Source organism: Chiloscyllium punctatum, unplaced genomic scaffold (assembly GCF_047496795.1).
Source record: "Chiloscyllium punctatum isolate Juve2018m unplaced genomic scaffold, sChiPun1.3 scaffold_286, whole genome shotgun sequence".
In the NCBI taxonomy this organism is placed as follows: domain Eukaryota; kingdom Metazoa; phylum Chordata; class Chondrichthyes; order Orectolobiformes; family Hemiscylliidae; genus Chiloscyllium; species Chiloscyllium punctatum.
Window position 1 is genome coordinate 190,217 of NW_027310020.1, and position 22,961 is coordinate 213,177.

At 44.4% G+C, this 22,961-nt stretch overlaps 1 long non-coding RNA gene across 1 annotated transcript in view; it reads left to right on the forward strand.

Annotated features, from left to right (window-relative positions):
• Positions 1–710: 710 nt before the first annotated feature.
• LOC140472263 (uncharacterized) overlaps positions 711–22,961 on the forward strand; it is a 33,447-nt gene continuing 11,196 nt past the window's right edge. Inside the window, exons 1-2 of the long non-coding RNA XR_011957500.1 lie at positions 711–823; positions 7,893–7,999. This is a non-coding gene — a long non-coding RNA (uncharacterized lncRNA). The remainder of the gene's footprint in view (positions 824–7,892; positions 8,000–22,961) is intronic.

The window sequence follows — 22,961 nt, forward strand, 5'->3', positions numbered from 1 at the left end:
GCCACCTCTTTACCCGGGCCTGGAGGAACTTTTTCGATTTTTTTAACCTTTATCCGGGACTTGTGAATTCTCTCCGCTCCTTACTCCCGGCGATGCTCCCACACACCGGCTCTGAGCACCGCTCTCTGGAGCCGATCGCAGCCGCTGCCGGAGAAAGCAGCTCCATTTCTCTCTGTCCTGACCAATGTGACACTGCGCATGCTCTGCATAGACACCAAACCACGCGTGCGTCTGAGGTTATCATTGAATTGAGAGAGAATATTCATAACTGCACAGACTGATGGGTAAAATATTATTCATTAACAATTGTTTTGTCGAGTTATAGTCATAGAGATGTCTAACAGTCAAATAGATTGTCCGGTCCAAATCAACCATAACGGCCAGGTATGCAAATTACCAGTTGTTCTGGGAGCTTGAAAAGAAGTTTCTTACTCGAGTTATGTAAATCGATTGGAAATATGTACGTTATCAGATTTACATTTCAACTACAGTATTTCTTAAAATCTCACATTGATTTATAAGAGAGGTTTAATGCTCCACTATGTAGTGAGAATGATCAATCCTGCAAAATAGTTTGCTCTCTGACCAATCTTGAAGCGTTCACTCCCGAGAATGCTTTGGCCCCGCTCCTCACTCACTCTGGTTGGAGGACCGGCCTCTACTCGGTCCTCCTGTTCCGCCCCTTCCTCCCAATTGCAGAGTTGATTCAGGCGTGACTTAGCAGGCAATGGACAAAGGAAGTTCGAGTCGATGTTTTGTGACGCGGTGAAAATATCCCGAATCTTGGACCGAGGGGCCTGGGTTCAATTCACAGCTTGTGCAGGTGTGTGTAATAACAACTTTTACCAGGTTCATTAAGAAAAACAAGGGAAGTCAGGAACAGAGAGAAAACAAGAGAAAATGCATGCAATGTGGTGGGGCTCTCAATGCTCAGATGATTTGACTCTTTACCAAGCGTATCAGGGTCCCAGTACAGACTCTTGCACGCCTCTTAGTGCACAGCCAGATACCACGATTGTGGGGGCAAAATGTTGTGGGCTATAGAGGTGCTTTTCTGGAAGGCGCTCAGTTTTTGTGGTGAAAACTGTTGAGAAGGAGTCGGGTTTTGTATGGAGCTACCTGTCCCCCTCCTGTTGCAGCCTCTTATTATTGTCGTGGCTCTACTTCGTACATGGAGAAAGTGAGGACTGCAGATGCTGGAGATCAGAGCTGAAAAATGTGTTGCTAGAAAAGCGCAGCAGGTCAGGCAGCATTCTCTACCTCGTACATGTTTGGTAGAGATCAGTGACACTTCGTAAGCCCACAATACAAGATCCATCACTCTGTTTAAGACAGTAAAAATCTCTTGTAGCACAATAGTCAGAGAACAATACAGTGCAGAATAGGCCCTTTGGTCCTTGATGTTGCGCCAACCTATGAACTATTCTCAGCTCATCCCCCTACACTATCCTGAAATCACCCATGTGCTTATCTAAAGGATTGTTTAAATCTCACTAACGTGGCTGAGTTAACTACATTAGTAGGTAGTGGATTCCATGTCCTAACCGCTCTGAGTAAAGAACCTGCCTCTGACATCTGTCTTAAATCTATCGCCCCTCGATTTGGAGATATGCCCCCTTATACACACTAATGTCATAATCCTAGGAAAAAGAATTTCACTGTCTACCCTATCTAAGCCTCCGATCATCTTGTATGTCTCTATCAAATCCTCTCTTCGCCTTCTTCTTGCCGCTGAGAACACGTTCAAGTCTCTCAACCTTTCCTCATAAGACCTTCCCTCCAGATCACACAACATCCTGGTAAATATCCTCTGCGCCTTTTCCCATGCTTCCACATCCTTCCAGAAATATGGGCACCAGAACTGCACACAATATTCCAAATATGGCTACACCAGTGTTTTGGATAGTTGCAGCATGATATTGCGGCTCCAGAACTCAATCCATCTACGAATGAAATCTAACACACTGTATGCCGCCTTAACAGTAGTGTACACCTGGTGGCAACTTTCAGGCATCTATGTACATGGCCTCCAACATCCTTCTGCACATCTACACGACCAAGAATCTTTCCATTGACCCAGTACTCTGCCTTCCTGTTATCCTTCACAAAGTGCATCACCTTACATTTAGCTGCATTGAACTCCATTTGCTACATTCAGCCCAATTCTGCAGTTTATCAAAGTCCTCCTGCAACCTGTAACATTCTTCCACACTGTCCACTACTCCACACTGACTTTGGTGTCGTCTGCAAATTTACTAATCCATCCCCTATGCCTGCGTCTAACACCTTTATAAAAATGACAAACAGCAGTGATCCCAAAACAGACCCTTGTGGCACACCACTAATAACCGCACTGGAGGCTGATTATTTTCCATCATCCACCACTCGCTGCCGCCTTTCAGAAAACCAGTTTCTAATCCAAACTGCTAAATCACACTCAATTCCATGTCACTGCATTTTCTCTAACAGCCTACCATGTGGAACCTTATTAAAGGCTTTACTGAAGTCCATGTATACCACGTCAACTGCCCTACCTTCATCTATATGCTTGGTCACCATCTCAAAAAACTCAATGAGATTTGTGAGACACGACCTGCCCTTGACAAAACCATATTGACGATTTGAAATCATATTGTTGTTTGCCAGATGATTACAAATAGTGTCTCGAATAATCCTTTCCAAAACATTTCCTACAACAGAAGTAAGGGTCACTGGTATGTAATTACCTGGGTCATCTCTACTTCCCTTCTTGATCAAGGGCATAACATTTGCAATCATCCAGTCCTCTGTTACTGAACTTGTAGGCAATGACAGCTCAAAGCAAAGACTTTGGCTTTGATAATCTTCTCCCTAGCTTCCCAGACAATCTACGGATAAATCCCATCTAGCCCAGGGGACTTGTCTACATTCAATCCTTCTAGAATTGATAACACCTGTTTGAAACTAACCTCTATTCTTTCTAGTCTAACATCTTCTACCTCATTATTATCTACAATATTCTAATTTTCCTGAGTGAAAACGAATGAGAAATATTCATTTCGCACTTCTCCAATTTCCAGTGTCCACACTTAACTTCCCACTTCTGTCTTTGATTGGCCCGATTCCTACCCTATCCTTTATTCCTCACATACCTATAGAAAGCTTAAGGGTTCTCCTTTATTCTATTCGCTAAAGACTGCTCATGTCCTCTCTTTGTTCTTCTTAACCCTCTTTAAAGCCTTCCTAGCTGATCTGTAAGTCTCCATCGCCTCATCTGTACCATTTGCCTCATCAAAACATAAGCCTCCTACTTCTTCTTAACAAGAGATGCAATTTCTGTGGTAAACCACAGTTTCCTTACCTTATCACTTCCTCCCTGCCTGACAGGGACATACCTATCAAGGACACGCAATGTCTGTTCCTTAAACCAGCTCCACATTTCCATTGTCTGCATCCACTGCATTTCACTACTCCATCCTATGCATCCTAATTCTTGCTGAATCGCATTATAATTGCCACTGCCCCATCGATAAGTCTTCACCTGTGGCATGTACCTATCCCTTTTCATCGCCAAACTCAACATAACTGAATTATGATCACTCTCTCCAAAGTGCTCACCTACAACTAAATCAAACACCTAGTCCGGTTCATGACCAAGCACCAGATCCAATGTGGCCTCCCCTCTTGTCGGCCCTTTGACATACTGTGTCAGGAAACCCTCCTGTACACATTGGACAAAAACTGATCCATCCGACGTACTAGAATTATAGAATTTCCAGTCAATGTTGGGGAAGTTAAAGTCCCCCATAACCACCACCATGTTACTTTCACTCCTACCCAGAGTAATTTTGCTAATCCTCTCTTCCCCCTCCCTGGAACTCTGTGGTGGCCTATAAAAAATCCAAGCAGTGTGACCTCCCCTCTCCTGTTTCTAACCTCAGCCCACACTAATTCAGTAGACAAGTCCTCATCAAATGTTCTCTCAGCCACCGTTATACTATCCTTGACTAACATGACATGCATGGGCCCATTGCGGTGCTTCAAATTCCATGAGGCAGCCATACTGTCTATGACAGACAGACTCAGTCTGGAACCTCCTCTATCCTTAAGACCTTATGCACTGCCTATGCTCCTCCATGTCACCTTTGCACGTTCCCTTTTCAACCCACCCCACCTGCATCACTCCACAATTGGAGCTGTCAAGAGCAGAAGTCTGTGGAATACCCTCCCTAACCTTCTCTCTCCTCCGTTACGATGTATTTTAAAATCATTCTCCTCAATCAATGTTTTGATCATCCATGAAGCACCTTAGGAGATTTGCCGTTGTGAAAGATTCCATATAAAGCAAGTAGTTGTTGTTATTGCTGTACATTAGGAGAAACAGGAATGATGCTTTCAAAATTCTAACAAGAAAGTCACTGATAGGCACAGTGTGTAGGCTAAATAATAACATCACAATGGGATGGGCAATATACAAAGAAATAACTAATGCCTGTAAAAATGGTACGGCTATTATCATGGGTGATTTTAATCTACATGTAGATTGGTCAAACCAGCTCAGTCAGGGTAGCCTTGAGGAGTTCATTAAGTGTATCCATGATAGTTTTTTGAACAGTATGAAATGTAACCGACAAGGAGCAAGCTATCCAAGATCTGGCCCCCGTGCAATGAGACAGGAATAATTAATGACCTCAGAGTTAGGGATCCTCTTGCAAGAAGTGATCACTGTATGGTTGAATTTAGAGTACATCTGGAAAGTGTGAAGATAAAATTTAATATCTTGGTCCTGTGTTTGAACACGGGGAAAATAGAATGAGGGAGAACCTGGATAAAGTAGACTGAAAACAAAGATTTTATGGTGGGACAGTTGATGAGCAGTGAAAGATTTTCAAAGACATTTTAGGAAGTGCTCAGCAAAGGCATATTTCAGTGAAAAGGAAGGACTATAAGAAAAGGCGGTGGACAAAAGATAGGGAATTCTACGCCAGTTACCTTATTCTCTGTAGTTGGAAAGATGCGTTGATCTATTATCAGGGAAGAAATAGCAGGGAATCTCGATAGAAATTGTCCCATTGGGCAGACAGAGCATGGATTCATGAAGGGCAGGTCATGCTTGACAAATCGTTTGGAATTCTAAGAAGACATTTCAAGCAAGGTGGACAACGGGGACCCAGTGGACGCGGTGTACCTTGATTTCCAAAAGGCCTTCAACAAGGTGCCATGCAAGTGGCTGTTGCATTATATAAGGGTGCATGGGATACAGTATTAGCATGGATAGAAGATTGGTTGACTAACAGGAAGCAAAGAGTGGGGATAAATAAGCCTTATTCTGGCTGGCAATCAGTAACTAGTAGTGTGCCTCTAGGATCAGTGTTGGGACTGCAATTATTTAGAATTGATACAGATGATTTGGAGTTGGGGACCACATGTAGGGTGTCAAAGTTTGCATATGAGACTAAGATGAGTAGCAGGAGAAAGTGTGCAGAGGACTGGGAAACTTTGCAGAGGAACATAGATACATTGAGTTAGTGGGCAATGGTTTGGTAAATGGAATATTATTTTTATAAATGTAAAGTCATACTCTTTGGTTGGAGTAACATTAATAAAAAGATGATTACTTGAATTTTAAAAAAAGTTACATTATTTGCTATGCAGAGGCACCTGAATATTCTTCTGCAGGAGGGTTAGTCACCAGGTATAACAATCAATTCAGCAGGCAAATGGAATTTTGTCCTTCATTGCTGAAGGGATTGTGTTTAAAAGCAGAGATTATGTTCTCGCTATAATGGGTGCTGGTGAGGCCACACCTGGAGTACTGCATGCAGTTTTTACCTCCTTACGTGCTCAAGGATGTACTGGCACTAGAGGGGGTGCAGAAGAGATTAACTATGTTGATTCCGGAGGTGAGGGGTTTGGCTTAACAGAGACGGAGTAGATTGGGATTATATTCATTGGAATTCAGAAGAATGGGAAATATATAAAATAATGAATGGAATGCATAAAATAGAAGTAGAGAGGATGTTTCCACTGGCAGATGAAGCCAGGACAAGAGGGCATCAGCATAAGATTAGAGGCAGCAAATTTAGGAGTGAATTGAGAAGGAATGTCTTGACCTCGATGGAGTGCATTGCCCAGGGAAGTAGTTGATGCTAGTTCAATGAACGTTTTTAAAGCTAAGTTAGTTTTTTTTTAAAAGGAAATAACTAATTAAGGAATATGGTGAGAACGTGGGTAAATGGTTCTGCATCCACAAAATGATCAGCCATAATCTTATCGAATGGTAGAGCAGGCTCGAAGCGCAGGACGGCCTTCTCCTTTTCCAAGATCTTTTGTTCTTATGTTATGCATTCCTCCCTCACTCGTGACTTGTAGATGCTGGTGTTGGATTAGGATGGACAAAATTAAAATTCACAGAACACCAGGTTATAGTCCAACAGGTTTATTTGGAAGCACTACTTTGCTGGTCCTTCATCAGGTGGGTGTGTGATTTTTAACTTTGTCCCTCACTCTTGTAACTGAGAAACAGCAACAAAAGCCACGAAGCAGTGCGCAAGCTCCAGCCAACAGTTGGTATTGTGGACAATGAAGAAGGTTATCTCAGAATACAATGGGATATTGATCAGATGGGCCAATGGGCTGAGGACCGGCAGATAGGATTTAATTTAGATAGACTAGGTTAGGATAAATGGTTGGCAAAAACCGGTTGGACCGAAGTGATTGATGTCAGCGGCGGACCAATGGAAAGGCAGGGGAGGACCTGGAGGACTTGGCGGCAGTTGGTCCTCCGGCCAATCAGTGAATGAGGACGGGACTAGACTATACCACGTGATCATCCTCGCGGTGGGCGCAAATGTTGGGGATGTCGGTAAGGAAAGAAATAAACAGCAGGAAGCGGGAGGGAAATGGTGTTGGTATGGGCTGAGAGGTTTTAAAATCATTTGGTACACATCGGAAGATACAACTTTGAACCTTACAGTCCAGTTTTTGCAGCAAACGGGAATATGCCTCGTTGAGTAATCGGCCCGAGTGAGCGCCGCCATCTTTATTCGGGGCAATGATTCACTGGACACGTGCGCGGCCGCCAGCTTTGTAGGGGGCAAAGTTCAGAGGGATGTATGTGCAGCTTTCCCTGGTAAAAAGAGTCATAGTGCAGGATTTACACAGAGCACATTCAAACCCAGAGAAATGGACTTTTTTCTGGATTTGTTTCATCATTCTTTTAAATGATTTGGATGTGAATAGAGGCCGTATAATTAATAAGCTTGCAGGTGACACCAAAATTGGAGGTATTGTGGGCAATGAAGAAGGTTATCTCAGAGTACAGTGGGATATTGATCAGATGGGCCAATGGTCTGAGGAGTGGCAAAAAGGATTTAATTTAGGTAGATTAGGTTCGGATATCTGGTTGGCATAGGTTGGACCGAAGAAGTCTGTTTCTGTGCTCGACATCTTTGACTGTGGGATCATAAAAGTGAACTCTGCTCTGATTCACCTCTGGGTTCTCTGTCCACTTGTTCCTTATCTAGCTTCCTCAGTCTCTCATGGGTGTAGTTTTGCTCTGTATAGTATTTTACTATTACTTTCACAGCTGTTTTGTAAATGAATTGAAAAATGTAGAGCTGGAAAAACACAGCAGGCCAGGCAGCATCCGAGGAGCAGGAGTATCAACGTTTCGGGATAAGCCCTTCTTCAGGAATGTAAATGAATTGTCCACTGCTGCCGGTTCCTGACTGTATGCTGTTCCATTATCAGGTTATTTTTTCCACAATATCTTAGACAGTCAAGAATTCTTTTTTCCAATAAGCGAGTGCATTTTCCTTCAATTTCTGACAGTCAAGTTCTGCACCATTTTCATTCCCTGTAATTCATATTGCACTCCATGAAACATCAACTGTGTATTTCTCCTTCCACAGAAACAAGTGATCAATGCCAAAGCCTTGTTGCCTGTGGAGAGGGTGATGTTTGACTTCCTTGTACTGCTGCAATTTGTATGGTGATTGTGCGCCTCCAACGTGGTTGGGTAAGAGACATTACAGATTATTCACTCAGTGATATTGAAGAGTAGAAGATATCTGTACAAATCATCATAGTTTTAATTTCATAAAAATATTATTGAGAAGTTTTGACATAAGGCTACAGATGGAGAATATTGTGTCCAGTTACCACAACCATTGCCAAATAAGCAGTTTTTCAAGAATGCCTTAAAGGAAGAAAGTAGATCTTAGTGGGTTAGAGTGGGGATTCCAGACCATGTTCCCTTGGAGTCTATAGAAACAGTCACACAGGTGAACTCAAAAATAAACACATCATTGAGAGTCTGAACTAAAATGAGTTATTGAGATATGAAAAGGTGTGTGGTGCAGGGAGATAGGAATGATTACAGCCAGGAATTAATTCAAAGGTGCGAAAGTAAATTGTTGTTGCTTATAAATGGGAGTCTTTTGATTGATCAGCAAATTCTGGTACAAGTGAGCACTTCAGCAGTAGAGTTTTCAATATTCTTGAGATTATCGGGAGGGTGAATGTGGGATGCTGGCCAGGAGTGGGTTTAGACAATGAGATCTTGAGTTAACAAAAGGAATGAATGAGAGTTTCAGCAAATGAGCTGAGACTGTGGTGAGGTCAGGTGATATCACTGAAGTCGAAATAGTGGACTTGGAGGGGGTCTGGCCTGTCATCCTCACCTCATTCAGCTGTTTGTCAGTTTGTGAATCAAGTCTGTAACAAGCTCAGGAACTGAGTGACCCTGGCAGAACCCAAACTGGGCATCGCTGAGCAGGTTACTGCTGAGCAGTTGCTTGACAGCACTGTTGATGACCCTTTCCATCACCTCACTGCTGAACGAGTGTGGACTGATAGAGGGGAATTGGCTGAGTTGGATCTGCCCTGTGTTGTTGTGTTGAACATCCCTGAGCAATATTCCACAAAGTCGGTAGGTGCCAGTGCTGGAACAGTACTTGTCTTGTTGGGCAGCAGGTTCTGGAGCACAGCCAACAGTATTATTGCCAGAATATTGGCAGGGCCCCGAGCCTTTACATTACTCATCCATTTCTTGATCTGATTTGATATGAGTTTTCAACCAAGTCGATCCATATCTGTGATGTCAGGGACTAATGGAGAAGGCTCATCCACTTGGCACTGCTGGCTGAAAATCGCTGCTAATGCTGTCCTCTTATCTGGTGCATGAATGTGTGAGACCCCTCCATCAGTAAGGGTGGGGATATCTGTGATGCTTCCTCCAGTGAGTTGTTTAATTGTCCATCACTATTCTTGACTAGGTGTGGCAGAACTGCAGAACTCCGATCTAATCTGTTGGTTCTATTTGGTGTTGCTTGTGCTGTTTGGCATGCAGGTTTGGTAGCTGCACCAGGTTGGCACCTCATTTTCAGGTATGCCTGGTACTGCTCCTGGCATGCCCTCCTACATTCACCATTGAACCAGGATTGATTCCCCTGGCTTGATGTTAATGGTCAAGTGTGGGATATCAGGCCATGAGATTTCAGATTGGGCTGGAGTACAGTTCTGCTGCTGTTGTTGGCCCACAGTGAGGCAGAAGTTGCAGGGTCAAGAGGGCTGATTGTGTGGTTGTATTTGCAAGTGCATTGGTAGATGTAATGTGGTCCATCCAGTTTCATTCCTTTGCTGAGACTGTGCAGTGATTAATACAATGAGTGATTTGATGGGCCTACTATCGGGTTTCTTTCCCTCAAGGACATTGGGGATGTTTTTCTGCCATTGACAATGGTTCCATGGCAAACAGTCGTTTCTTCATTCCAGGTATTTTTTTCTTGAATTCAGAGCCACCCTCTACCAATTTGGGATTCAAACCTGAACTTCAGTTGTATATTTTAATATTCTTGATAAATGATAAATACGACAGGTTTATTCACTTATTTTTAGAATCACTATCACAGGCTTTGTTTATTGTTTTGGAAATAAAAACACTGTCCATTATCCTGTCTCCTCCATCCTCCCCTCCAACAACAAGAGTGAGGAGCACATGGAGTTTCTCTGTCCATAATATTGAGACAATCCGATCAGCTGCCTCTGCTTCTTCCCTCCCTCTCCACTAGCCCACCGAGCCAAACTGCCTCACAAGGATGCTCCTCATTTTAGTCCTAAACTTGCATTTCCTCGAGTCTCTTGTCAAGCCTTATTAGAGGTCATCTTGACCATTTACCCTAGTGTAGCTAAATCATGGACATTCCAAATCTGTCTAATCCTCCTGCTTGTCATCGCCCGACCCCCCCTCCCAATCCAACCTTGCAATTCACAGATCTTGTTCCATGATCTGTCTGTCTGTCTTTTCTGGTTATGTCCTTCTCTCCCATTCTGCTAAAACCTAATATTTGACCTCACCATCATTGGAAAATCCTGCTCCGTCTCCACTCTCTCTCTTTCCTTTCTGAATTAATTGTATTTGGTGTCCCTCCAGGGTCTATCCTTGGCCCGTCCTGTTTCTCACCTACACACTGCCAGGAGGTAACATCGCCCAAAAGCACCGTGTTAGGTTTCACATGTACACTGGCAATGTCCAGCTCTCCCTCCCCATCATCCATCTCCATTACTCCACTGTTACTCAGTTATCAAACTGCTTACCACGCTTCGATTAGCTGCAATTCACTCCAATGAAACACTGCAATTGTTAAACCCATTGCCTTCAGTTGTTATTCCAAATTCATTTCCCTTCCTGCTGTGTCCCTCCCTCTCACTGGGAAGTGTCTGAGGCAGAACTACATTCTTCACAATATTGCTTTCATATCTGACCCCAAGGTGACCTTCTGATCAGACATCCACACAATCACAAACACCAGGAATTCCAATCTCTAAAACGTTGCTTGTCTCCTCCTCACCCCAGCTCCATTGCTACTGAAACCCTAACCTGTGTCGGTGTTGCCTTTAACTTGACAAATCTGAAAGAGAACCCTTGATTCCACGACTGACCCAGAATCTGGTTCAAGACTCACCCGTAATGGGACACATCCTCTCCATATTTATCCTGTCAAACCTTGACAGAATCCTGTATGTTTCAAAGAGATCACCTCTCATTCTTCCAAAGTCCAGTGAGTATATTCCCAACTTATTCAGCCTTTGCTTACAGGATAATCCCTTCAAAACAGGGATCATCCCAATGGATCTTCTCTGAAATGCCTCCAATAAACTGCACTATTTCATGAACTAAAGTGACCAAATCTGTTCACGTTACTCCAGATGTGGTCTCACTTGCCATTTGTTTAGTTGCCCTAAGGTATATACTCCAAACTCTTTGAAATAAGGGACAACATTCCATTCCCTTTCCTGATTCCATGTTGTAATTGTGTGCTAGCTTTCTGTGTTTCCTGCTCATTTTCCCCCAGTCCCTTTGGTGCAGCTTTCTACAGTTTTTCCCAAGTTATACTCTATTTGCCAACTTGTTGCCCAGGTTTCCTGTGAATATCTCTCTGTAAACTGTTTATAATCCTTTTGGAACTTTCCTGTTATGCCTTTTCTAGGAGATTTCCCCCCTCATTATTCGAAACATGTCCTGTGAGCACTGGGCAGTGGGAAGCATGCTCAGTTGCTATCTTTCAGGGATACTCTGTTTCATGACTGGGAGGAGCTTGCTGCCCATTGGTGAGAATGGAGACATCTTGCCCATCAAGGTGCATGAGCCTTTCACACCCCACGTCTTATTGTGGAGACACAGCGGCAGAATGGAAGGAAAGGAAAGAAAAGGAAGCAAATCCTGCTCTCTATAACTCATTGAATCTTGGGACATTCTATCCCATGTTCAGTCACATGAAGTCCCAAGGTGGAAACTGATAGAAACCCACATAGATTTGCCCTTGAAGTGCCTGCTAACCTGCACCAGGGGTAATGTGTACAGTCCTCCTGGGCCAGGAGGAGGGGAGTGTATGCGTTTCAAACTTGAACTGACAGTGACGGATTTTATAAACTTGTATTACAGGCAGATATTCAGATGGTAATCTCAGTCATTGTAACGCCAAACTGACAGAATTACTCAATACATCAGGCCCTGGATATTCATATTGTGTGAGAGTATTGTGTTCCAGATCAATACCATTTGCTGAATAAAAGTTCTCCTTTGAATCAAACCATCCTCTCAATAGATCTTCCCATATCTTCAACATGTGTCCTGTAATCCTTGTATAATGAGCTGATGGGTGTAAGGTTTATTATTATAATATGTAACTTTTGTAAACTTTTGTCACAGCTCCCCAAATTTCCTTTGCTACAAGGAGAACAACTCAGTTTTTCCAAACCGCTGATTTCCCAATGTCTGTTTCCTCTCTATCAGGTACACATCAGGATTGTGTTGGAACATTCTCCACTTGCCTGCATCAGTGCACCCCCCCCCCCCCCCCCCAACAATATTAAAGAAAGTGAACATCCTCCAGGATAAAGTACTGTACCTGAGTGGTTTCCCATCCACCACCTTCAGCATTCCCTTTCCCCACCCTCGAGGCACAGTGGTATCACTGTGTAAAAGATCAAGTCAGCATTGTCCTACCCGACCACAGGACTGCTCTCTCATTAGAGAGAGATGTCTGGTAGTGGTTAACCTGAATATTACCAGAGCATAGGCAAGGGGAGAGGTTGAAAAGGAGAGTCAATTAATTGCGGATGGTTGTTCTTGATGTATATTAGCAACACACATGTCACGTGAACAATTAATGTTAAAAAAGCCCCACAAATTCTGCAACTAAAATCCCCCATTCCTTGAACCATCCTGGTCAATCTCCTGTGCCCTGTCTCAGGGACCCTGCCATCCTTCACAATGTGTGGGCGATCTGTGGTTCGCACAGACCCAGCTGCTCTGAACCCTGTGGGTAATAGCATAGAGCAACAGTTGCACTAAACCTCACTGTCTGGAAGAGTGAGAGACAGAAATCCTGAAGGCATTTAAAATCTATTTAGGAACACAATTGCAAGGCCAAGGCTGACAGGTCTATGTGCTCTGTGCTGGAAAATGGGATTAAAATAGTCATCTGGGAGATTTCTTTACAGCATAAACCCAATGGACCACAAAACCGTTTTCCTTCCTGTAGACCACAGACGCGTAATACAGGAATATGACAAGCCACAATAGAAACCAGGTCAGAGAAGGTGATATGAGAATAGATGATACGTGATTGATTAATGTTTTTTGGAGGAAAATGTGACAGAGGTTAAGCGGGACATTGTGGAGCTCTGGGTGCAGGAATCTGAAATAAAAATGGGTTATCTTGAAGGCTGGAATTAAAGAAAGGCACATCACAGATTTGTGAGGGTGGACAAGATTAAAGATAGAGAGGGTGTTGAGACTGGAGGAGATTAGAGATTGGAGGATGTTGCAGAGATTGAGATGTCTTTGATCCCAGAGATAGTGATAGTTCTGAGGCTAGAGAGGAATTATAGAGATAACGATGAGTTGTTACCTTTCCCAACCCGACCTCTTTACTGATAATGATTGTTTCTCTGTCCTCATCTGCCATTGCCTCCATAGGCCTGCGACAATGAGAGTACACAGACAGTATGTTCCTGTTAAGGCCAAGGCTGGGAGGCGTCGAGAATGCTGCATGACCTGTAAGATTGAGGCTCTGGTCAAGAAAATGAAGGATATGGCAGGTACAGACCCCACTGTGTTTGTGTGAATCCCTAGAGGACTAAAAGGGCAGTAGGAGTATACTTGCGGAAAACCAGGAGGCAAAAAAGGGGACATGAGATAGCTTTGGGAAATAGGTTTAAGGAGAATCCAAAGAGATTCTACAAACACACTAAAGACAAAAGAATAACTAGGCAGAGAATAGCGACCCTCAAAGATCAACAAGACTGTCTATGGAACAGCAGGAGGTGGGAGAGATTCTGTGAGTATTTCATGTCAGTTTTTACTGAAAGAGGATATGAAAGTTAGAGAAGTTGGAGAAATAAATAGTGATAACTTGGCAAGTGTACATATTACAGAGGAGGTGGTACTGGATGTCTTAAAATGCATAAGGGTGGATAAATCCCTGAATCTGATCAGGTTTATCCCAGAACTTTGTGGGTAAATAGGGAAGCTTTTGCTGGGCCCCTCACTGCAATAGTTGTATCATCGATCGCCACAGGTGAGGTGCTGGAAGATGGGTGCCATTATTTGAGAAAGGTGGTCAGGAAAAGCCAGGGAACTATAGATCGGTGAGCCTGAAGTCAGTGGCAGAGAAGTTGTTGGAAGGGATTCTCAGGGACAGGATTTACATGTCATTGGAAAAGCAAAATATGATTAGGGAGAGTCAGCATGGCTTTGTGCATAGAAATCATTAACTTGGACTTGAGAAAGACACAAAGTTTCACATAACACACTGGTTAGCAGGTTCAATACCATAGAATTCTGGCCGAACTAGCTGTTTGGATACGGAATTGGCTGGAAGGTCAAAGAGTCATAGATGGACAGCACAGAAACAGAGACCCGTTGGTCCAACCAGGACATGCTGATCAGATATCCCAATGCAATCTAGTCCCCCCTGTCAGCACCCGGCCCATATCCTTCCTATTCATATACACATGAAGATGCCTTTTAAATGTTGTAATCGTAATGGCCTCCACCACTTCCTCTGGCAGCTCATGCCATACACGTACCACCCTCTGTGTGAAAACGTTGCCTCTCAAGTCTCTTTAAAGTCTTTCCCCTCATACCATAAACCTATGCCCTCTAGTGCTGGGATCCCCCACGCCAGGGAAAAGACTTTGTCTATTTATCCTATCCATGCACCTCATGTTTTTATATACATAGATAAGATCACTTCTCGGCCTCTGACGCTGCAGGGAAAACAGCCCCAATCCATTCAACCTCTATTCAACTCCCAGCCTAGCTCAAATCCTCCAACCCTGGCAACGTTCTTGTAAATCTTTTCTGAACCCTTTCAAGTTTCACAACATCCTTCCAATAGGAGGGTGGCCAGATTTGTACGCAACGTTCCAAAAGTGGCCTAACCAATGTCCTGTACAGCTGCATCATGATCTCATAACTCCTGTGCTCAATACTTTGTCCGATAAAGGCAAGCATACCAAATGCCGCCTTCACTATCCTATCTATCTGCACCCCAAGGTCTCTTTGTTCAGTAACACTCCTCAGGACCTTACTATTAAGTGTATATGTCCTGCTAAGATTTGCTTTCCCAAAATGCCACTCCTCCGCCTTCACCCATCTGATCAAGATCCCATTGTACTCTGAGGTAATCTTTTTCACTGTCCACTACACCTCCAGATTTGGTGTCATCTCACTAACTAAACCTCCTATGATCACATCTAAGTCATTGATATAAATGATGAAAGGTAGTGGATCCAGCAGTGATCCTTGAAACACTCCACTAGTCACAGGCCTCCGGTCTGAAAAGCAACCCTCCATCACCACCCTCTGTCTTCTGCCTTTGAGCTAGTTCTGTATCCAAATGGTTAGATCTCCCTGTATGCCATGAGCTCGAACCTTGCTGAGCAGTCAGTGTCATAGTGGAGGGTGCTTTTGGACAGGAAGCCTGTGATGAGCAATATGCTGTCAGGCTGGGTACTGGGTCCACTGCTTTTTGCCATTTATATAAATGATTTCTGAGAGTACAATGAGACTCCGATCAAATGGGCTGAGGAGTGGCAGATGCAGTTTAATTTAGATATATGTGAGGTTCTGCATTTTGGAAAAGCAAATCAGGGTGGGACTTCTACACTTAAAGGGAAGGTCCTGGGGAGTGTTGCTGAACAGAGATCTTGGAGTGCAGGTTCATAGTTCCTTGAAAGTGGAATCATAGATAGGCAGGGTAGTGAAGAAAGTGTTTGGTGTACTTGCCTTTATTGGTCAGTGCATTGAGTACAGGGGTTGTGACATCAGTTTGCGGCTGTACAGGACATTCATTCAGCCACTTCTGGAATTCTGCTTTCAGACCTGGTCTCCCCACTATTGGAATGACATTGTGAAACTTGAAAGATTCAGGAAAGATGCAAAGATGTTGCCAGGGTTGAGGGATTGAGCTATAGGGAGAGGCTGAATAGACTGAGGCTGTTTTCACTGGAGAATCGGATGCTGAGAGGTGACCATAGAGGTTGATAAAATCGTTAGGGGCATGGATAGGGTCAACAGCCAGGGTCTTATTCCTGTTTAGGTGAGTCCAAAACTAGAAAGCACAGGCGTGAGGGAAAAGATTGAAAAGGGATATTAGGAGCAAAGTTTCAAGCTGAACGTGGCACGTGTATGGAATGAGCTGCCAGAGAAAGTGTGGAGGCCGGGACAGTTACAACATTTAAAAGGCATCTCACTGGATATGTGATTGGGAAAGGTTTAGAAGGCTATGGGCCAAGGGCTGGCATATGGGACGAGATTAATTTCGGATATCTGGTCGGCATGGACAAGTTGGACTGAAGGGTCTGTTTCTGTGCTGTACATCTCTATGACACTAATAAATTAAAATTAAGATAGTTTTCTCTTTTATGGAGAGTTAGCAGAAGGTCAGACAATTCTCCTTGGAGCTGAGAAGGTTAAGCAGTGATTTCGACCAGGAGTTGATTTGTTTCCAGGGTATTTCATTTACAGAGAGACAGAGTGAGAAATTTTTAACGTCACAATTTTTAGTAACCATTTTCAGGTAACTGGCAAATAATGCAAAGAAAAATGTGAAGATTATTTTACTCACTAAGTTCTGAGCATCTGGAACAGTTTGAAAGACAGCTGGATGCAGACTCAGTAGTTATTGCCAAAACAAATTTGAAATTTAACATTTTTAAGAAAGGATTTGGAGGGCTATATCCAACCGGGAGGTGAGTTGGGATTGAATGGCACCATCTCCAGAGGGAGAGAGAATAGCCCCCAGCCCCTGTGCTCTGTGATACTGACCCATTCACTGTGAATGATGAAGCTCATCATAGGGCAGAGCCGTAGAGATGTACAGCATGAAAATAAACCCTTTGCTTAAACTGGTCCTAATCTAGACCCATTTGCCAACACTTGGCACATATCACTCTGCACCCTTCCTATTCATACACCCATCCAAATGCCAAGTGGTTTAATTGTACCAACATCCTCCACTTCCCGACAGAAGATTCCATACATGCACCAACCTCAGTGGGGAAAAAAAATTGCCCCTCCGATCCATTTTAAATTCTTCCCCTCTCATCTTAAACCTATGCCCTCTCATTCTCGACTCCCCGACCCCAGGGAAATGACCTTGTCTATTTATCCTACCCAGGCCCCTCATGGTTTTATAAACCTCTGAGGTCACCCCTCAGCCTCTGATGCACCTGGGAGGATCTCACTACTCGGGTCACAATGGGGCTTGGCTGATTGACACAGCTTCAGACCAATAGGAGAGGTGTCATGATCCTCCAGCCAATGGGAGTGAATGAGGGGTGGGTCCAGCAGGCCAACACATGACCATCAGCTTTGCAGGCGCAGTGTCACTGTGAGGGGGGGGACTGAATGTGAAGGAGTGGGAGAGACAGCAGATACTGGGAGAGAGATGGAGTTAGTGTAGACTGGGAAGGTTGATAAACACTGTTTCAGTCTGCTGGACCTGAATTAGATACTCCGGGTAAATTAGAACCAAAAGAACTTCGGATGCTGTAAATCGCACACAACAACCAGAAGGTGCTGGAAAAGCTCAGCAGATCTGGCAGCATCTGTGAAAATAAATCAATTCACATTTTCGATCCAGTGATGCTTCCTCAGGAACTGATGTTACTGAGAAAAAAATGTCTGTTTTTATGCAGAAGGTAGGCGCTGAGGAGTAAATGATAAGTGGGGATAGAGTCCAAAGAGAGAGATAAGAGCAGTTGGACAAAGTAGTGGATAACGATCTGATGCGGGGAGGGTGAATAGCTGTTTATGGGGACTGTTAGTGGCTAACCATAGGTAGTGTGTAATGGTAGGCTACATAATAACAAGGCCAGGTATGTTGTGTAGGGGGGAAAGACACGAGGATGTGGGAGAGTTCAGGACCTAAAATCATTGAATTTGATGTTGAAGCCAGAGGATTGCAGGATTCCCGAGTGGGAGATGAGGTGTTGTTCTTCCAGCTTGTGTTACAGTGTGGCTCTGGAAAAGCACAGCAGATCAGGCAGCATCCAAGGAGCAGGAGAATTGACGTATTGGGCATGTCAGCACTTCATCAGAAATGTGGGTGGTGGAATATGGCTGAGAGATAAATAGGGAGGGGTGTTTGGGGTTGGGGGAAGGGAGCTAGGTTGGCAATAGGTGGTTGTAGATGGAGGGTCGTGGTGAGAGGGTGGAATGGATAATTGGGAAGGAAGATGGGAAGGTGGGACTGTTCAAGAAGCCAGTGCCGAGTTGGAGGGTTGAATCTGAGATCAGTTGGGGGATGGGAGATGAGGAAACCTTGATGCTGTGTGGTTGAAAGTTCCCAAGGTGGAAGATGAGGTGTTCTTCCTCCAGGTGTCGGGTGGCTCGGATTTGGGATGGAGGGCTTGCATGTCCTCGGTAGCGTGGTGGCGGAGGGTGTGGGGGGTAGCCAAAGTGGTCGGCCACAGGGCGGTGGGTTTGGTTGGTGGATGTATCCCAGATATGTTCCCTGAAATATTCCACAATTTGGTGTCCTGAGAGAAAGGGACACAATAGGTGAGGTGTTTGGGTGGTTCAGGGAAATCTCTGCTGGATGTGGGAGGATCCAGTGGTGCCTTGGATGGAGGGGAGGGGAAGGTGTGGGCACAGGTTTTCATCTTCTTGCAGTGGCAAGCGAAGGAGCCTGGAGTGGAGGGTGGGTTGGTGGGGAGTGTGGATCTAACGTGGAAGTCACAGAAGGTATGGTCTCTGTGGAATGCTGAAAGGGGTGGGGAGGGAAATATATCTCAGGGGGTTGGATCTGATGGTGGAAAGAGCAGAGGATGATGCGTTGTATCTGGGTGGAAGGTGAGGATGGTGGGATTCCATCTTTGTTGCATTTGGAGGGGTGGGGTTCAAGGGCAGTGGTGTGGGAAGTGGAGGAGATACACTGGAGGGCATTGTTGACCACATGTGAGGGGAAATTGCAGTCCTTGAAATAGGAAGCCATTTGGTATGTTCTGAAGTGTTCTTCCAGCTTGCATCAAGCTTAACTGGAACACTGCAGTAAGCATGAGACAGAGATGTTGGACAGGGAACAGTCTTGTGTGTTAAAGAGCAGGCAACTGGAAGCTCAGGGTCTTTTTTTCCGGCACAATGTAGATCATCAGCCACCATTTCCACCACCGCCACTGAGATGCTAGAAGGTTCCTGTCTCCTCCATTAACAGCTTTCCAACTTCCCACTCCTTTATCTTTCCAAATGTTCCTGTCTCTCTTTCGGCTCTGTCCCCACCTATTATTTACTCTTTAACCCCTATCTCCTGTAGTCCAATGATCTGTAGGTTCGGTGAATTGGCCCAGCTAAGGTTCCCGTAGGGTTCAGGGATGTGCATTAGTTCGGGGGAAATGGAGAGTAATAGAATAGGAGAATGGGTCTGGGTGGGATAAACTTCGGAGGGTGGGTGTGGAATTGTTAGGCCAAAGGGCCTGTTTCCTGAAGGGATTCTAATTTTCCCAGCTGTCATCGGTTCTGAGGAAGGGTCACTGGACCCGCGATAACCCATGGTGTGTGCAGGAGGCGGAAAGGGGAGAGTGGCAGCAGAAACCGGATGAAATGTATCAGTGTAGACTGGGAGGGTTTAGTTACACTCTGTGCAGGTAGTTTGTCTGAATTAGAAACTCTTGGTCCCACGTTTGCAGCAAAGGGGAAGATGGCTTGGGCCTCAGGCAGTGAGAGGTCCTGGGTTATAGCCACCATCTTTATTTGGGGCAAGGTACAGCAAGGAGCATGCACGTGTCCTCTTCCTGGGTGGGGGCGGGGTGATTTGAAGAGGAGCATTTACACATCAAACACATACCGAGAGAAGTGTTTGTCTTCACTATTCAACTTGCATTGACTGTGAGCTTTGTTTTGTGAATTCATTTTATCGGATATTAATTGAGACAGGGATCTCAATAAACAAGTTTCTACAATCAGCGGAGTCATCGGGATCTGAATATCATTGGGATTTAACTGTGGAACGAGAAAGGTTTGTCTGTTCTGTCTGTGGGAAAATATCTTCAATATTTTTGTCAAGCCAAAAGCAGAAAGATGTTCAAGTCCATGGTTGGATCACCCTTGGGGTATGTGTTCAATTCTTGGCCCTGCAGCTGTGGAAGGAGGTATTGGCCTGAGAGGGCGCACAGATTTATCCAAATTACACCTCATCTTTTTGCAGGAACTGTCAGATTTAGTCTCAATTATCCACTTTGTAATGTTAATCTGTAAATTCCCTGCTTCCAATTCTCTGCAAATTTCTCGTGGATTCAAATTCCAGCACCATTTCAGGTGGAACATTCCAGATTCTGACAACTGTCTGTTCATTCAGAAACTGCTGAAGTCCATTTTGTCTCTGGGGATACAAAGGGCTGAATTAAAAGATGCAGTGCTGGTCTGAGCTCCCATTGAGGTGCATTGGAACAGGACAGTGTAGGTGTGAGCAGACAATGAAAGGGCTGGACTGTGAGTGCTGCTTGGCTCAATGAGTGTTTTGGTGTTGGGTGTAAATAGTGAGGTGAGACAGGGAGAAGGTGAAGCTGAAACTCCGTTTTAGTTCAGGCCTTTCAGAAATTCACATTCCCAATGGGAATAGCCAATTTGTCAGTGATACCTGTGGAGTATATAAGTTTTTAAAGAATGACATATCAGCTTAAGTAAAGTTTTTTTTGTTATTATAATGGACATGTTTGAAGTGAAGGAAGGTTACTCACTCATTTAAATTCTCTTAATGGGAGTAACTAGATGAATGTAGAGAGACGTGACAGGAGCCCTCAGACCCGTGGTGTGCTCCTCTTGCACAATGTGGGAAACAAGGGCCGCTTCTCGTGTCCCTGACAGCTATGTGTGCAGCAAGGGTTCCCATCTGCAGCTACTGGGAAACTGCCTTTCAGAGCTGGAGCTGAGAGTGGACTCACTGTGGAACATCTGCAATACTGAGAATGTTATGGACAGCACGTTTAGGGAGTTAGTCACATTGCAGGTGAGGGTTACACAGGCAGAAAGGGAATGGGTGAACATCAGATCTAGTAAAAGGCTAAGGAAGTGAGTACAGGAGTCCCCCGTTGTTATCCCCTTCTCATACAGATACTGTATATCACTTGGGATTCTGTAAGGGTGGGAATGGGTGGGGTGGCTTCTCCGGGAAATCAGCATCAGCCAGGTTAATGACACCACAGAGAGCTCTGCTGATCAGAACAAGAGGACTGAGAGTGGCAGGGCTACAGTGACAGGGGATTCAATAATCAGGGGTACAGCCAGGCACTTCTGTGCCCACAGACATGAATCAAGGATGGCATGTAATCTCCCTGGTGCCAAGATCCACGATATCATGGAGTGGCTGCAGGATATTCTGGAGCTGGAGGGTAAACAGGCCGTGGTCGTGCAACACACAGATACCAAGGACATCGCTAAACAGAGGGATGGGGGCCTGAAAGCTGGACATAGGGAGAGCAGCGATGCATTAAAATGTAGCTCCTGAAATGTAATAATGTCAGACTTACTCCCAGTGCCATGTGCTAATGAGAGCAGGAATGAGAAGGTAGATCAGCTGGATGTGTGGGTAGGGAAATGGTGTACCAGAGAAGGGTTTTGATTCTTCAGGCACTGGGACTGTTTCTGGGTAGGACCTATACCAGCCTGACCGGTTACCCCGGGCAGAGCTGAGACAAATCTGGTGGGGGCTTTTGCCAGTTCTGTTGGTGAGTTTGTAACTAGTCTAGCAGGGGGGATGGGAACGAAAGTGTAGGCTTATATGGGTCAGATTCAGGACAGGGAATGGGAGGTAGAATATTAGTGATGTAGTTAGCGGCTCAGAAAGCCAAAGGAAAGGAGGATTAAACGAAGATTGAGTCCCTGTTCAGCCATCAGTCCTGACATCCCAGGAATGTGAGTCAACAAAATTTGGAGCGAGCTGTTTACATGTCTATAACTCTCTGTGCTTCTCGGAAAACTCAATGAGGTTTGTGAGACATGACCTGCCCTTGACGAAACCATATTGACGATCTGAAATCATATTGTTGTTTGCCATATGATTACAAATAGTGCCTCTTATAATCCTTTCCAAAACTATTCCTTCAACAGAAGTAAGGCTCACTGGTATATAATTACCTGGGTCATCTCTACTGGCCTTCTTGATCAAGGGCATAACATTTGCAATCACCCAGTCCTCTGGTACCGAACTTGTAGGCAATGACAACTCCATATCAAAGCCGAAGTCTTTGCTAACTTCTCCCTAGCTTCCCAGACAATCTACGGATAAATCCCATCTAGCCCAGGGGACTTGTCTACTTTAATCCTTCTAGAATTGATAACACCTGTTCGTAACTAACCTCGATCCTTTCTAGTCTAACATCTTCTATCTCATTATTATCTATCATATTCTAATTTTCCTGAGTGAAAACCAATGAGAAATGTTTCTTTCGCACCTCTCCGATTTCCACAGTGTCCACACTCAACTTCCCACTACTGTCTTTGATTGGCCCGATTCCTACCTTATCCTTTATTCCTCACATACCTATAGAAAGCTTTAGGGTTCTCCTTTATTCTATTCGCTAAAGATTGCTCGTGTCCTCTCTTTGCTCTTCTTAACTCTCTTGAAATCCTTCCGAGCTGATCTGTAAGTCTCCATTGCCTCATCTGTACCTTTTGTCTCATCAACACATAAGCCTCCTACTTCTTCTTAGTGAGAGATGCAATTTCTGTACTAAATCACGGGTCCCTTACCTTATCACTTCCTTCCTGCCTGACAGGGACATACCTATCAAGGACACGCAATATCTGTTCCTTAAACCAGCTCCACATTTCCATTGTCTGCATCCACTGCATTTTGCTACTCCATCCTATGCATCCTAATTCTTGCTGAATCGCATTATAATTGCCACTGCCCCATTGATAAGTCTTCACCTGTGGCATGTACCTATCCCTTTTCATCGCTAAACTAAAC